Below are 16,680 nucleotides of genomic sequence, written 5' to 3' on the forward strand. Positions count from 1 at the left end.
ACCCCTACTAGACTGGGGAAATAACTGCCAGACTAAATGTCGAAGACCCCCACCTGAAGCCTCGCCACGTCCCCCTGCATCCATTGAAGACCAAGACTTCTCCGCTCTCCCTCCCGAATACTTCAACCTCCGGGAGGCCTTCACCCTCCCTCCTCATCATCCTTACGACTGCGCCATAGAACTCCTACCAGGCTCCACCCCTCCCCGGGGCTGTCTTTACTCTCTTTCGATCCCTGAAGCTGCAGTCATGGACAATTACATCCAGGAGTTGCTGAAGTCAGGTTTCATACACTACTCACTACTCACTACTCACTACTCAATCCCCAGCTGGTACAAGTTTCTTCTTCGTGGGAAAGAAGGATGGAGGTCTGTGTCCCTGCATTGACTACCGAGGGCTGAACAGGATCCCGATTAAGAACCGTTACCCCCTACCCCTGATATCCACTGTCTTGGAGCTGGCCCAGGGGGCCCAATTCTTCACTAAACTGGACATCCGCAACGCTTACAATCTGGTGAGAATCAGGGAGGGAGATGAATGGAAAACTGCCATTAACACCCCTAGTGGATGGAGGTCTGTGTCAGTTTAGTCATGCCATTCGAATTATCGAGCTCACCGGCAGTCTTCCAAGCATTGGTCAATGACACTCTTAGGGATATGTTGAATCAGTTCGTCTTTGTATACCTCAACAACATCCTGATCTTTATATATGTAGCAGAGCACCACTCCTGAGTCCTGGACTTCTGGTGAAGTCTCATAGTACAGCTTGTGCTTTACATTTTGATTATTGCTAACTGTTTCCTCTGCAGGAACTTTCTTGGCCCTGATAGGACTGTTTGCACAGCCCTCTGGCGAATGACAGCAAAGAGTAGAGTTGGGTGGACACGATCATCTGTGCCTACGCGGGAAAGTAGTTTGGAGCTGGCCCACTTGGAGATCATTGCACAATTCCTTTTCAGTCCAAATCTTCCCCTGAATACAAAGTCTGACTCAAGAATGTCAATTACAGTTTTTACAAGCCTCATCAACGCAAGCAGTCTCCTGACAATTCTGAGTAAATCAGGTCAGTTTTAGGGGAGTGAGGTACTATAATGTTGTTGGCATGGTGATGGCTTGGAATTACACAGGGATACTTTTTCTGATCTTAATTTGAAATATATTACACATGACAAGTGGCAAAGTAGGCCAGTTTTGAGACTCACAGACTCTATCCTTTAGGGGTAATACTAAGCATATCCACACGGTCGGAGCAATTCTAGTCATGTGTGGCCCCAGCCCACCATGGACTCTATCCCGTTCACTGTACCACAAACCAGGTTTCTCCAGCCGGCCCACTTACTGCTCTAATAAACAATGAGCCTTTTGTAGTAGGAGAAACCTCTGTTCACCTTCAGAAAGCATTGTTTCTGTGTTGATAACTGAACTGCTGGGCTAGCTGGGAGTTAGATCACAGGTCAGAGGGTCACGGACATGCTGTCCTGTATGTGATGTGTCAGAGCCTGGCTCTGCTCAGTATAATGGTGTATCTGTGGGATAAAATCAATGATAACCACTGTCCTCTTGGGGTTCAATACTTTAGCTGTCTACCGCCATGTATTATGGAAAAATCACCAGGGTTTTTCCAAAGGAAGGAAAGCAGGACTGGTAAAATAATATTTCATAATAAGTTCTGCTCTGGTATTGCCATGTCTTACAGCTAATATGTTACAAAAAAACGTGCACAATGACAACTAATGAGCTCATGCCACTTTTTGCATAAAAAACATACTTGCCATTGTCAGCAGAACATACACTGAGTGTACAAAACATTAGGAACACCTTCCTAAAATTAAGTGGTACCCTCAGAACAGCCTCAATTCATTGGGGCATGGACTCTACAAAGTGTTGAAAGCATTCCACAGGGATGCTGGCCCATGTTGAAGCCAATGCTTCCCACAGTTATGTGAAGTTGGCTAAATGATTCCAATAACCAACTCATTATCAAGCATTGATTATTTGAATCAGCTGTATAGTGTAGAGGTCGACCGATTAATCAGACTGGACGATTAATTAGGGCCGATAATCGGTCGACCTCTACACTAAATCGGTATTTTTGGACACTGATTTGGCCGATTTAAAAAATAAAAAATGTTAACACCTTTATTTAACTAGGCAAGTCAGTTAAGAACACATTCTTATTTTCAATGATGGCCTAGGAACGGTGGGTTAACTGCCTTGTTCAGGGGAAGAACGGCAGATTTTTACCTTGTTGCTAACTAGCATTCAACTTATCTTATAAAAAAACAATCAATCAATCATAATCACTAGTTAACTACACATGGTTGATGATATTACTAGTTTATCTAGCGTGTCCTGCGTTGCATATAATAGATGCGGTGCGCATTTGCGAAAAAGGACTGTCATTGCTCCAACGTGTACCTAACCATAAACATCAATGCCTTTCTTAAAATCAATACACAAGTATATACTTTTAAACCTGCATATTTAGTTAATATTGCCTGCTAACATACATTTATTTTAACTAGGTAAATTGTGTCACTTCTCTTGCAACAGAGTCAGGGTATATGCAGCAGTTTGGGCTGCCTGGCTTGTAGCGACCTGTGTGAAGACTATTTCTTCCTAACAAAGACAGCCAACTTCGCCAAACGGGGGATGATTTAACAAAAGCGCATATGCGAAAAAAGCACAATTGTTGCACGACTGTACCTAACCATAAACACCAATGCCTTTCTTAAAATCAATACACAGAAGTATATATTTTTAATCCTGCATATTTAGCTAAAAGAAATCCAGGTTAGCAGGCAATATTAACCAGGTGAAATTGTGTCACTTCTCTTGCGTTCATTGCACGCAGAGTCAGGTTATATGCAACAGTTTGGGCCGCCTGGCTCGTTGCGAACTAATTTGCCAGAATTTTACGTAATTATGACATAGCATTGAAGGTTGTGTAATGTAACAGAAATATTTAGACTTATGGATGCCACCCATTAGATAAAATACGGAACAGTTCCGTATTTCACTGAAAGAATAAACGTTTTGTTTTCGAAATTATAGTTTCCGGATTCGACCATATTAATGACCAAAGGCTCGTATTTCTGTGTGTTATTATGTTATAATTAAGTCTATGATTTGATATTTGATTGGGCAGTCTGACTGAGCGGTGGTAGGCAGCAGCAGGCTAGTAAGCATTCATTCAAACAGCACTTTCGTGCGTTTGCCAGCAGCTCTTCGCAATGCTTCAAGCATTGAGCTGTTTATGACTTCAAGCCTATCTAACTCCCGAGATTAGGCTGGTGTAACCGATGTGAAATGGCTAGCTAGTTAGCGGGTTGCGCGTTAATAGCGTTTGAATCGGTGACGTCACTCGCTCTGAGACTTGGAGTAGTTGTTCCCCTTGCTCTGCAAGGGCCGCGTCTTTTGTGAAGCGATGGGTAACAATGCTTCGAGGGTGGCTGTTGTTGATGTGTTCCTGGTTCGAGCCCAGGTAGGGGCGAGGAGAGGGACAGAAGCTATACTGTTACAGTGGCAATACTAAAGTGCCTATAAGAACATCCAATAGTCAAAGGTATATGAAATACAAATGGTATAGAGAGAAATAATAACTACAACCTAAAACTCATGTTAAAAGGAACCACCAGCTTTCACATGTTCTCATGTTCTGAGCAAGGAACTTAAATGTTAGCTTTTTTACATGGCACATATTGCACTTTTACTTTCTTCTCCAACACTTGCATTATTTAAACCAAATTGAACATGATTCAACATTTCATTTTTTATTTGAGGCTAAATTCATTTTATTGATGTATTATATTAAGTTAAAATAAGTGTTCATTCAGTATTGTTGTAATTGTCATTATTACAAATAAATAAAACAAATCGGCCGATGAATCGCTATCGGCTTTTTTTGGTCCTCCAATAATCGGTATCGGTATCGGCGTTGAAAAATCATAATCGGTCGACCTCTAGTATAGTGCTATGGCAAAAACAGCACCGGCCCCACCACCGAGTTTGTGAAACCCTGTACCGTACCCCATTCAAAAGCACTTAAATATTTTGTATTGCCCATTCACCCCCTGAATGGCACACATACACAATCCATGTCTCCATGTCTCAAGGTTTAAAAATCCTTCCTTAACCTGTCTTCCTTATCCTTAACCCCTTCATCTACACTGATTGAAGTGGATTTAACAGGTGACTTCACTAAGGGATCATAGCTTTCACCTGGTCAGTCTATGCTTTCACCTGGTCAGTCTATGTCATGGAAAGAGCAGGTGTGTCATGTACTGTCATGTTGTGTCTTGTCTCTGTCCTTTCCCTTCACCCTGTCTCCCTCTGCTGGTCGTTGTTAGGTTACCTTTTCTCCCCCTCTTTCCCCCAGCTGTGCCTTGTCTCCTCCTAACCACCTCGTCACCCCTTTTCCCACCTGTTCCCTTTTTCCCTCTGATTAGTCCCCTATATCTCTCTCTGTTTTTGTTCCTGTCCTTGTCGGATTCTTGTTTGTTGTGTTTCATGCCTGAACCAGACTGTCGTCATGTTTGCTGTAACCTTGTCTTGTCCTGTCGGAATCTGCCGGTCCGTCTGAGCCTACCTATGTTTGGTAATTAAAGAAGCTCTGTTTAAGTTAATTCGCTTTTGGGTCCTCATTCACGCACCGTAACAGAAGAATCCGACCAAGAATGGACCCAGCGACTTCGGATCCTCTCCACTCAGCCGTCGGGATCCAGGGAGCGATGCTAGGCAGACACGAGCAGGAAGTGTCTGCTGCTCGACATGCCGTTGAGACCCTGGCCACCCAAGTCTCCAACCTCACAGAACAGGTTCACCATCTCCGCCTCGATCCACCGGCCACTTCCAGGGCTTTCGAATCTCCGGAGCCCAGAATCAATAACCCGCCGTGTTACTCTGGGGAGCCCACTGAATGCCGCTCGTTCCTCACCCAGTGTGATATTGTGTTTTCTCTCCAGCCCAACACTTACTCCAGGAGCACTGCTCGTGTCGCCTACGTCATATCTCTCCTTATTGGACGGGCTCGTGAGTGGGGCACGGCAATCTGGGAGGCAAGGGCTGAGTGTACTAACCAGTATCAGGACTTTAAGGAGGAGATGATACGGGTTTTTGATCGATCTGTTTTTGGGGAGGAGGCTTCCAGGGCCCTGTCTTCCCTATGTCAAGGCAATCGATCCATAACAGACTACTCTATTGAGTTTCGCACTCTTGCTGTCTCCAGTGGCTGGAACGAGCCGGCCTTGCTCGCTCGTCTTCTGGAGGGTCTCCGCGCAGAGGTAAAGGATGAGATTCTCTCCCGGGAGGTTCCTTCCAGCGTGGATTCCTTGATTGAACTCGCTATTCGCATTGAGCGACGGGTTGATCTTCGTCACCGAGCTCGTGGAAAGGAGCTCGCGCTCTCCGTCGCCCCCCTCTCCGCATCACTACCATCTTCCTCTGCCGGCTCGGGTGCTGAGCCCATGCAGCTGGGAGGTATCCGCATCTCGACTAAGGAGAGGGAACGGAGAATCACCAACCGCCTCTGTCTCTATTGCGGTTCCGCTGGTCATTTTGTCACTTCATGTCCAGTAAAAGGCCAGAGCTCGTCAGTAAGCGGAGGGCTACTGGTGAGCGCTACTACTCCTGTCTCTCCTTCAAGATCCTGCACTACCTTGTCGGTCCATCTACGCTGGACCGGTTCGTCAGCTTCCTGCAGTGCCTTAATAGACTCTGGGGCGGAGGGCTGTTTTATGGACGAGACCTGGGCTCGGGAACATGACATTCCTCTCAGACAGTTAAAGGAGCCCACGGCCTTGTTCGCCCTGGATGGTAGTCCTCTCCCCAGGATTCAACGTGAGACGCTACCTTTAACCCTCACTGTTTCTGGTAATCATAGTGAAACCATTTCTTTTTAAATTTTTCGTTCACCTTTTACACCTGTTGTTTTGGGCCATCCCTGGCTAGTTTGTCATAATCCTTCCATTAATTGGTCTAGTAATTCTATCCTCTCCTGGAACGTCTCTTGTCATGTGAAATGTTTAATGTCTGCTATCCCTCCTGTTTCCTCTGTCTCTTCTTCACAGGAGGAGCCTGGTGATTTGACAGGGGTGCCGGAGGAATATCACGATCTGCGCACGGTGTTCAGTCGGTCCAGGGCCACCTCTCTTCCTCCACACCGGTCGTATGATTGTAGTATTGATCTCCTTCCGGGAACCACCCCCCCCCCCCCGGGGTAGACTATACTCTCTGTCGGCTCCCGAACGTAAGGCTCTCGAAGATTATTTGTCTGTAGCTCTTGACGCCGGTACCATAGTCCCCTCCTCCTCTCCCGCCGGAGCGGGGTTTTTTTTTGTCAAGAAGAAGGACGGGTCTCTGCGCCCCTGCATAGATTATCGAGGGCTGAATGACATAACAGTGAAGAATCGTTATCCGCTTCCTCTTATGTCTTCAGCCTTCGAGATCCTGCAGGGAGCCAGGTTTTTTACTAAGTTGGACCTTCGTAACGCTTACCATCTCGTGCGCATCAGGGAGGGGGACGAGTGGAAGACGGCGTTTAACACTCCGTTAGGGCACTTTGAATACCGGGTTCTTCCTTTCGGCCTCGCTAACGCTCCAGCTGTCTTTCAGGCATTAGTCAATGATGTCCTGAGAGACATGCTGAACATCTTTGTTTTCGTTTACCTTGACGATATCCTGATTTTTTCACCGTCACTCCAGATTCATGTTCAGCACGTTCGACGTGTCCTCCAGCGCCTTTTAGAGAATTGTCTTTTTGTGAAGGCTGAGAAGTGCACTTTTCATGCCTCCTCCGTCACATTTCTCGGTTCTGTTATTTCCGCTGAAGGCATTAAGATGGATCCCGCTAAGGTCCAAGCTGTCATTGATTGGCCCGTCCCTAAGTCACGCGTCGAGCTGCAGCGCTTTCTCGGCTTCGCGAACTTCTATCGTCGTTTCATCCGTAATTTCGGTCAGGTGGCAGCTCCTCTCACAGCCCTTACTTCTGTCAAGACGTGCTTTAAGTGGTCCGTTTCCGCCCAGGGAGCTTTTGATCTCCTCAAGAATCGTTTTACATCCGCTCCTATCCTTGTTACACCTGACGTCTCTAGACAGTTCGTTGTCGAGGTTGACGCGTCAGAGGTGGGCGTGGGAGCCATTCTTTCTCAGCGCTCCCTCTCTGACGACAAGGTCCACCCATGCGTGTATTTTTCTCATCGCCTGTCGCCGTCGGAACGTAACTATGATGTGGGTAACCGCGAACTGCTCGCCATCCGGTTAGCCCTAGGCGAATGGCGACAGTGGTTGGAGGGGGCGACCGTTCCTTTTGTCGTTTGGACTGACCATAGGAACCTTGAGTACATCCGTTCTGCCAAACGACTTAATGCGCGTCAGGCGCGTTGGGCGCTGTTTTTCGCTCGTTTCGAGTTCGTGATTTCTTATCGTCCGGGCTCTAAGAACACCAAGCCTGATGCTTTGTCTCGTCTCTTCAGTTCTTCAGTAGCCTCCACTGACCCCGAGGGGATTCTCCCTGAGGGGCGTGTTGTCGGGTTGACTGTCTGGGGAATTGAGAGGCAGGTAAAACAAGCGCTCACTCACACTCCGTCGCCGCGCGCTTGTCCTAGGAACCTTCTTTTCGTTCCCGTTCCTACTCGTCTGGCCGTTCTTCAGTGGGCTCACTCTGCCAAGTTAGCCGGCCACCCTGGCGTTCGGGGTACGCTTGCTTCCATTCGCCAGCGTTTTTGGTGGCCCACCCGGGAGCATGACACGCGTCGTTTCGTGGCTGCTTGTTCGGTCTGCGCGCAGACTAAGTCCGGTAACTCTCCTCCTGCCGGCCGTCTCAGGCCGCTTCCTATTCCCTCTCGACCGTGGTCTCACATCGCCTTAGATTTTGTCACCGGACTGCCTTCGTCAGCGGGGAAGACTGTTATTCTTACGGTTGTCGATAGGTTCTCTAAGGCGGCTCATTTCATTCCCCTTGCTAAGCTTCCTTCTGCTAAAGAGACGGCACAAATCATCATCGAGAATGTTTTCAGAATTCATGGCCTTCCGTCAGACGTCGTTTCGGACAGAGGTCCGCAATTCACGTCTCAATTTTGGAGGGAGTTTTGCCGTTTGATTGGGGCTTCCGTCAGTCTCTCTTCCGGCTTTCACCCCCAGTCTAACGGTCAAGCAGAACGGGCCAATCAGACTATTGGTCGCATCTTACGCAGTCTTTCTTTTCGTAACCCTGCGTCTTGGTCAGAACAGCTCCCCTGGGCAGAATACGCCCACAACTCGCTTCCTTCGTCTGCGACCGGGCTATCTCCTTTTCAGAGTAGCCTCGGGTACCAGCCTCCGCTGTTCTCATCTCAGTTCGCCGAGTCCAGCGTCCCCTCCGCTCAGGCTTTTGTCCAACGTTGCGAGCGCACCTGGAAGAGGGTCAGGTCTGCACTTTGCCGTTATAGGACGCAGACTGTGAGGGCTGCTAATAAGCGTAGAACTAAGAGTCCTAGATATTGTCGCGGTCAGAGAGTTTGGCTCTCCACTCAGAACCTTCCCCTTAAGACGGCTTCTCGCAAGTTGACCCCGCGGTTCATTGGTCCGTTCCGTATTTCTCGGGTCATTAATCCTGTCGCAGTTCGACTTCTTCTTCCGCGATACCTTCGTCGCGTCCACCCGGTCTTCCATGTCTCCTGCATCAAGCCCGTCCTTCGCGCCCCCGCTCGTCTTCCCCCCCCCCCCCATCCTTGTCGAGGGCGCACCCATCTACAGGGTCCGTAGAATTTTGGACATGCGTCCTCGGGGCCGTGGTCACCAGTACCTCGTAGATTGGGAGGGGTACGGTCCTGAGGAGAGGAGTTGGGTTCCCTCTCGGGACGTGCTGGACCGTGCGCTGATCGAGGATTTCCTCCGTTGCCGCCAGGTTTCCTCCTCGAGTGCGCCAGGAGGCGCTCGGTGAGTGGGGGGGTACTGTCATGTACTGTCATGTTGTGTCTTGTCTCTGTCCTTTCCCTTCACCCTGTCTCCCTCTGCTGGTCGTTGTTAGGTTACCTTTTCTCCCCCTCTTTCCCCCAGCTGTGCCTTGTCTCCTCCTAACCACCTCGTCACCCCTTTTCCCACCTGTTCCCTTTTTCCCTCTGATTAGTCCCCTATATCTCTCTCTGTTTTTGTTCCTGTCCTTGTCGGATTCTTGTTTGTTGTGTTTCATGCCTGAACCAGACTGTCGTCATGTTTGCTGTAACCTTGTCTTGTCCTGTCGGAATCTGCCGGTCCGTCTGAGCCTACCTATGTTTGGTAATTAAAGAAGCTCTGTTTAAGTTCGCTTTTGGGTCCTCATTCACGCACCGTAACAAGGTGCTCCTAATGTTTTGTACACTCAGAGTAGTTTGTTGCTGTTGTGTTCCTCACTAGGCTCCTCAAGCTCTGGAATCCTCCTCCTCATGTTGAAATACTTTGTATGACTTACATTTAAAAACGAAACTTTGTGTGCAAAGGCCTTTAGACAGCCTGTCAAAAGAGACTAGGACAAGAGGAAACAAAGGAGATTGAACTGGTTCTGTCCTAAAGCCATTCTTGAGGAAAATTGGATAGCTTGTATAATTGAGATGAAACCAACACACCCTAACCCAAATAAAGAGTTCAGCAGCACCGATATGGTGTGGTAATGTTTGGGGAAGGTGTCGTGATGTCAAGGAGATCTTGGATACACATAATTGTATATGTCTCTAATTTGATACACATAATCAAATACACCACATGCATATGATATCTATAGAAGTATGGATGCATAGAGCTTTGTTGGAATTCGAACATGAGTTGGGAGAGATCGGCTGAACTGAATGTGGCATTTCACCCACAAAAACTTGGGGAAAGTTTCCAGAATTTAGTTTACCAGTAACCCCATTTCATCCATCCCAGTCATCCCAGTCACCCCCCTCCCCCCAACATCCACACACACCCTCAGACTCTACTCACACACTAACGTTATTAACATGCCACATGAACAACACCTGTTGCCATATTGAGTCCATTGCTGGCTGCATGCATAATGCCCAGGCCCGGCAAGTCATTGGCCAGACAGGGAGAGGGAATCAGGGTACATCAATGGACAATAGAACACAGCTGCAGCTGGTTCAGAGTAGAGACTGAATAAACAGCAATGGAATTCTTACAGAAGACAGCTTAAACAGCCTTCTTTTATCTAGGGTCTTCCTTGGGTTTTATGCAGGGTGGTTAGACTGGTTTCTGAACTTCCTCTCTCTCATGGGCGTCTTCTTCAACAAGATCCATGGACAACAAACAGTTGGGAGAAGTGACAGTCTGAGGCAGCTCCCTTCCTGCTTCCACTGAATATCAATTTCCCAAAGGAAATCATCTTATCAAAAGATAGGGTTGTAAGACAACCCATTTAGACACAAGCTAACCACTTCTGACCAGATTGACTGTCATCCTTTTAGCTGTCAAAAGCAGAGCTCCATGAGTGGGAGTGTTTGTAACACATACTAATGGATTGTATGCCTCCTCCATGATTCTCCAACCAACTCCTGCCAAACATTTAGCATAGGGACTTGTTAGAGTATCTGACTGTCAGATTTAGCTCAGAGTAGAATGAATCATACACCATAACCCAGTTTGTTTTTCTCCTATTGTAAGCTCCATTGTAAGCTACACTATACTGTACTGATTACTGAATATTGAGAATATACAGCATCGTAGACTGTATGGTCAGCACACTGAAACCTTCATGATGGGCTGCTTTCATATGCACTGTCGTGGTCTGTACTGTTCAGCCATGCTGGTTTACATTATTCATACAAGAGTCACATTGGCCTTCAGTCGACCTCCCCTGCAGAAGCTGTTGCTGTGACCACTGTGTGGGATGGTAGTCACACTACTCAAGGATGCCGTTGGTGTTACTGTATCCTCGCCTCTCTATCTCTGCTGTGACCACTGACTGTACTGACTATACCTCAGTCCAAATACTGCAGGCAAGTCACCTCAGTAACAACAATGTAATTGTAATATAAATATTCGGATGTAGGTGTATGGCTTAAGCTAGGGTAAGTCCTGAAGTGTATCCGTTTTTATCTCCTGTCAAATCATTTATGGGTAACAATTTTTCTATTCAAATTATCAAAAAGAAACTATTTTTAGCAAGTGGCAAATTTCTCAAGAAAGAATTTTGCTAGGACTGTCTGGGAGTCGTCTGAGTGGGGAGGGAAAAACTGAAAATGTGCTGTAATTGGCAGAGAGGTTTAAAACTATCTTTCTTATTGGTCTATTAACCACTTTACCTCCTGCTGATGTCACCAGGCCAGCCAAAACTCCATTCCAAGAAAACAGGCTGAAATTTCAGGCAGTCTTTTCAAACAGCTGTAACACTAAAATAGCATTATCATAATTTTCACAATTTCACTGTATTATTCCAACCTCATAGTATGGAAATATATATAAAACAGAAGGACATCATGTTGACTGTACTGGGCCTTTAATAATACACATAATGACCTGGGTGTCCTGTCATTGGCTCGTTGGAGTAATATTTTTATTGGCCAGTTTGGGACATTTGTGTGCACGTTCATTTGTTGATACTTCTCTATTGTTAAGTCTCGGCCAGCCTGGGTTGTTTTTCAGTATCAGAATACAGAATTGTTACCTATTACAATACAGAGGGTGGTTGGGCTGTCCCTTTGATGCAGTCTTAAGAATGTCACTTTGTTAGGAATGTCTGAATGCAAGTTAGAGCACAGTTACAGCAAGTATGAGGGAATTGACACGATGCAAACAGAGCGATAACAAACAGCTCTATACCAAACATCCTCCTATGTACCTCACTATACCAACACACTACTCTCCTACGACTGTACTCTTTACCCATTCCCTAGGGCTTCCAGGAGTGGGAAGGCCTTAGCTGTGTATTGGCTGTGGCATGAGAGGAGAAGGAGAGTGGGTTCCTATTCATAGGAGAAGCTTTATGGTTTAAGCTACAGGCCAGACATGCATAGACTATTAATGGAACTTGATTGTCAGACAAGGGGAAAAGAAACTAACAGTCTGACTGCTGGGACATCCGGCTAGAGAGAGAAACACAGTGCATCTTTCCAAAACGCAGATCAGAGGACCCTTCTCCCTTCTCCTTTCGCCTCTGTTGAGATGAGGCAGCGTGAAATTCATGCAGGGAGGGGCTATTGTACTCCAGGAAGCATACCCTACACTAGGGCTGGATAGGGATTCCTGTTTCAACCTGGGGTGATGCAGGGGGTACCGACAGTATTGTAGTGCAGTGGAGTAGCTCTGGCCCAGTTCTGACTGGAATCAATGAACCATCCTTCCAAAGGGCCAAAAGATGGTGTCTGTCTCTGGACCATTGTGTCTCATGGTCTTACCCCTGATAAGATGGGTAGTGAAACACCTGACACAGCCCTGAACACTAGCGCTGGTGTAATTCTTTGTGAAAGAGTGTATTTAAATAGAGGCCACCCAGCTTTGGGCAGTGCTCTCCTCTCCTCCTCCCCAGCTCTACCCCAAGCTGAAATCTTTCGGGCACAGGGATTGAGAGTGCAAAACAACACACACTCACCCACCCACCCCCACTCCATCCATGGCCCCTCTGACAAAGCTCCTGTCTTTGTTGCTTGGAAATATATATTATTTTTTTTAAGAAACAGAAAAAGAGTAATCAGAGGGAGAGAGACTATAGTAGAAAAATGCTCACCTTCTGTCCTCAGTAGTTCCACTAACAAGCTTCAGTTACTCCCTGTGGACTATTTATGTTACTTCCCATGAACGTCCTGCTTCTATACTGACAGGTTCCTCATACTTATCACTCTGTCTGCTTTTGAAGCTGCTAGGGCTCCAGCCTCAGGCGGAGTAGACTGGAAATATCCTGCACTATTTACTCGTAAGTTCTTCCCTGCTCTGCTCTGCACACTAGCTGTTCTGAATGAGGCTCCACCTTCCCCCCTCTCTCTCACTTCCATGGTTCAGTCCCCCCCATCTGTTCCTCCCCTCTCTTTTTCAAAATGTTTTGCCCTGTCTTTCTCTCCGCTCTTGTTTAGTCCCTCCCTCCTCAACTCTCCTGCCCCCATGAAGCTGGTTGACAGAATGCCAAGAGTGTAAAAATGTCATCAAGGCAATGGGTGGCTATTTGAAGAATCTCAAATATAAAATATATTTTTTAATTTGTTTAACACTTTTTTTGGTTACTACATGATTCCATGTTATTTCATAGTTTTGATGCCTTCACTATTATTCTACAATGTAGAAAATAGTAGAAAGAAAGAAAAAACATTGAATGAGTAGGTGTTCTAAAACATTTGACCATTAGTCTATATACATGGCAAGGTAAGCAAGCCCGGATAAGATTAACAAATTTGCAATAAGGGAAAGACAGGAGGACCATCTATACAAAACTTGAAATTGTATTTCCAGGCACTAGCATTTCATCCCATCCTAAATTGGTTTCATTTGATTATTCTGCCCCCTGGCCAAGTACAGAGAGAAATATGGTGTCTCCTATTTTCCTGGAAGAGATTGTCTTCAATGATATATTCCTTAAACAATATAAACTATGCTTTTGTCCTGTTATTGCTCACACAATTTCTATTTGGCACAGAATATAAGAACAATGTAACTGGGAATTAGAATGGCATGCCCATACTACAATATTTCACAATAATGCCTTTACCAGATAACTCCTTTTTTCTATTAGGTCAGCTATGCTGGCCTATGGAGTCCCTTGGGAAACCCATCTACCGAACCATCCAATGACGGGATTTATAAATGAATTATTTTGGCTCTCAAAAGGACTGATCTCTATAATATAAAAACAACCTTTGGAAAGCTTCTATTCTAAACTAGCCATTGAAAATGTATGTTCCACAGATCTAAGTGAATCTGAACAACCCTTTTACTGGAACAGAATGAGGAAAAATGTGACCTTGGCATCCCGTAATCCCAACCATCAATTCATGCATTTTAAGTTTGTTCACAGACCGTATTTAACAAGGGACAGTTTTAAAATGAAATTGTCCCCAACTCTCAACTGTTCACTGTGTCCCCTAAATCAGGTAGGCACATTCCTTCATATGATGTGGGAGTGCCCTGTAGTTAAATGCTTCTGGGACAAAGTTATAAAATTCATTTCGAAAGTGCATGAAGGTAAATATTCAATGCGTTTGCATCTACTATGTTACTGTCATGGAATTGATCGCTTCTTAATGCTATAAGCACTGGACTCTTGGATGAAATCAGGTCTCTGCTCTGAAAAAGTGTTGGATTTTATTTAACATTTCAATCTGTTTCGGGAGTGACCACAGTTCCTAAAAAAGGGACGGCCTGCACCTGAACAGGAGAGGAGCTTTAATGCTGAGTGCTAACATTGAAAGACTACTACTAAAGTGATGAGGTATCAGTCCTTGCCCGGAGCAGGTAACCCTTGTGGAGTCTTCTATTAATCCACGTCCTCATTCAAGCCATAGACCAAATGGCACAGTTCTAAGAAATCTTTTATCTATACCATTTCAGGCCAACCGCATGGCTATTTCATATAAGGGTTATCTACTGATCATTAGCATTGTGTTAGATACTCTGTCTGATATGTCATCCCGCAGTTGTGGATTTGGGCTGATTCATGTAAATGTCAGAAGTTTGATTTAGAAAATGGCTCGTATAGTAATTCTGTCTTCTCAAACACGGACAATTAGATCATTACTGAGACTTGGTTAAAAAAAATGTCTGTGCCAGACTCTGATGTGTCTCTGAATGGATATAATATGGATATAATGTTTATAGATTTGACAGAGCTGGCAGGGGTGGGGGTGTTTCTATATTCATAAAGAACAACTTGAATGTTGCTGTGTGTATTACCATCTCTGTCCCAAAGCAATTTGAATGCCTGGTCTTAAATGTGGGCCTTTGTAATAATGCCAAACTAATGTTATTGGGAGTTTATCGCCTTTCCTCTGCCTCCTCATGTGCTCTCAGCAAATTGTCTGACCTGCTGTCTAACTATGCTAAATCCAAATTATTCATAGTGGGTGACCTTAATCTGCATTTGTTGATGCCAGTGTCTGATGGGCTAAAATATATTTAAATTTAACTCTGTTGCACATAAACATGCGTCGTACAAAATGGCTAATGATAATCAAATCCTTGATTGACGCATTAATTGACTGAGAAATTACAGGAAAGAAATGTAGCTTGTGCTAAGGCTAGACTGAATGGTTGTACGTCTGATTGTCCTTCAGACACTTGAGAAACAAATGGTAAGAAAATTGTGTATCAGAGTGGTGGTAATCCAGCTAACTTCTGGAAAGTGGTCAAATCTTTGAAACAAAACTCCACCCCCTCGTTGCCCCAACAGGCTTTGTTTGACAGCCTCTGGTCCCATTTTAGACAAAATGAAAATGTGTACTGCTTTTAATAACCATTTTGCTTCAGCTGGCCACCTGTTTGAAAGAATAGTCTCTGAAACAGGGAGTCTTTTAGTCACCTCAGAACAGATTGTGGAGAATGATGCTCTAACAGACTCACATACTTTATTTTAATTTCAACCATTTGATGTCTACGATGTATTAAAACAAATGAAATGTTATTGGCCACATACACATAGTTAGCAGATGCTATTGCGGGTGTAGTGAAATGTGTTATGTTCCTAGCTCCAACACTGTAGTAATATCTAACAATACAAAACAATACATGCAAATCTAAAAAGTTAAAGAATGGAATTAAGAAATATATAAATATTAGGACGTGCAATGTCAGTCTGGAATATTCTGTAAATATACAGTATGTACAGTATGTATATGATGGTATGTATAGACCTTATAGACAGTATATGGATAGAATATGTAGTATATTAAGTGCCTTGCTAAAGATCGATGTAAAAAAAATCCACAGGGGCTGAGTCACTTGACCCATTCTTACTACAGCTCTCTGCCCCAGTCATTGTTTAACCTTTAACCTGTATTTTCTACTTGACAATTGCTACTGGTTTTGACCCTAAGATTTGGAAAGCAGCACATGTACTCCCCTTACATAAAGGCGGAGATCCTTCTGACTTAGATAATTACCGCCCTATCTCCAAGTTATCTTGCCTAGCCAGGGTACAAGAATCCCTGAACTCCCAGCTAAGAACTTGTTTAACTTCTCACTCTATTCTCAGTCTGGTTTTAGATCTGGACATAGCACTGTTTCAGCCACTCTGCTTGTGTTTGATGATGTGTTAAATTACAAAAACAAAAAATAACATTGTGCTGCCCTATTTATAGACCTTTCCAAGTCATTCGACACCGTTGACCATTCTCTAACCATTAAAAACCTTGAAGCGTTACTACAGACCTGGGTTTGATCTCAGGCTGTGTCGTAGCGGGCTGCGACCCGGGAGACCCATGAGACAGTGCACAATTGGCCCAGCGTCGTCCGGGTTAGGGGAGAGTTTGGCCAGCTGGGATGTCCTTGTCCCATCGAGCTCTAGTGACTCCTTGAGACAGGCCGGACGCATGGATGCTGACTTCGGTCGCCAGCTGTACTGTGTTTCCTCCAACACATTGGTGTGGCTGGCTTCCGGGTTAAGCGATCAAGAAGCAGTGCGGCATGGCAGGGTTGTGTTTCGGAGGATGCATGGCTCTCGACCTTCGCCTCTCCCGAGTCCGTAAGGGAGTTGCAGCTATAATACAAGACTGTAACAACCAATTGGATATCACAAAATTGGGGAGAAA

Source organism: Oncorhynchus mykiss, chromosome 7, assembly GCF_057628025.1.
Source record: "Oncorhynchus mykiss isolate SJ-2025 chromosome 7, ASM5762802v1, whole genome shotgun sequence".
NCBI lineage: Eukaryota > Metazoa > Chordata > Actinopteri > Salmoniformes > Salmonidae > Oncorhynchus > Oncorhynchus mykiss.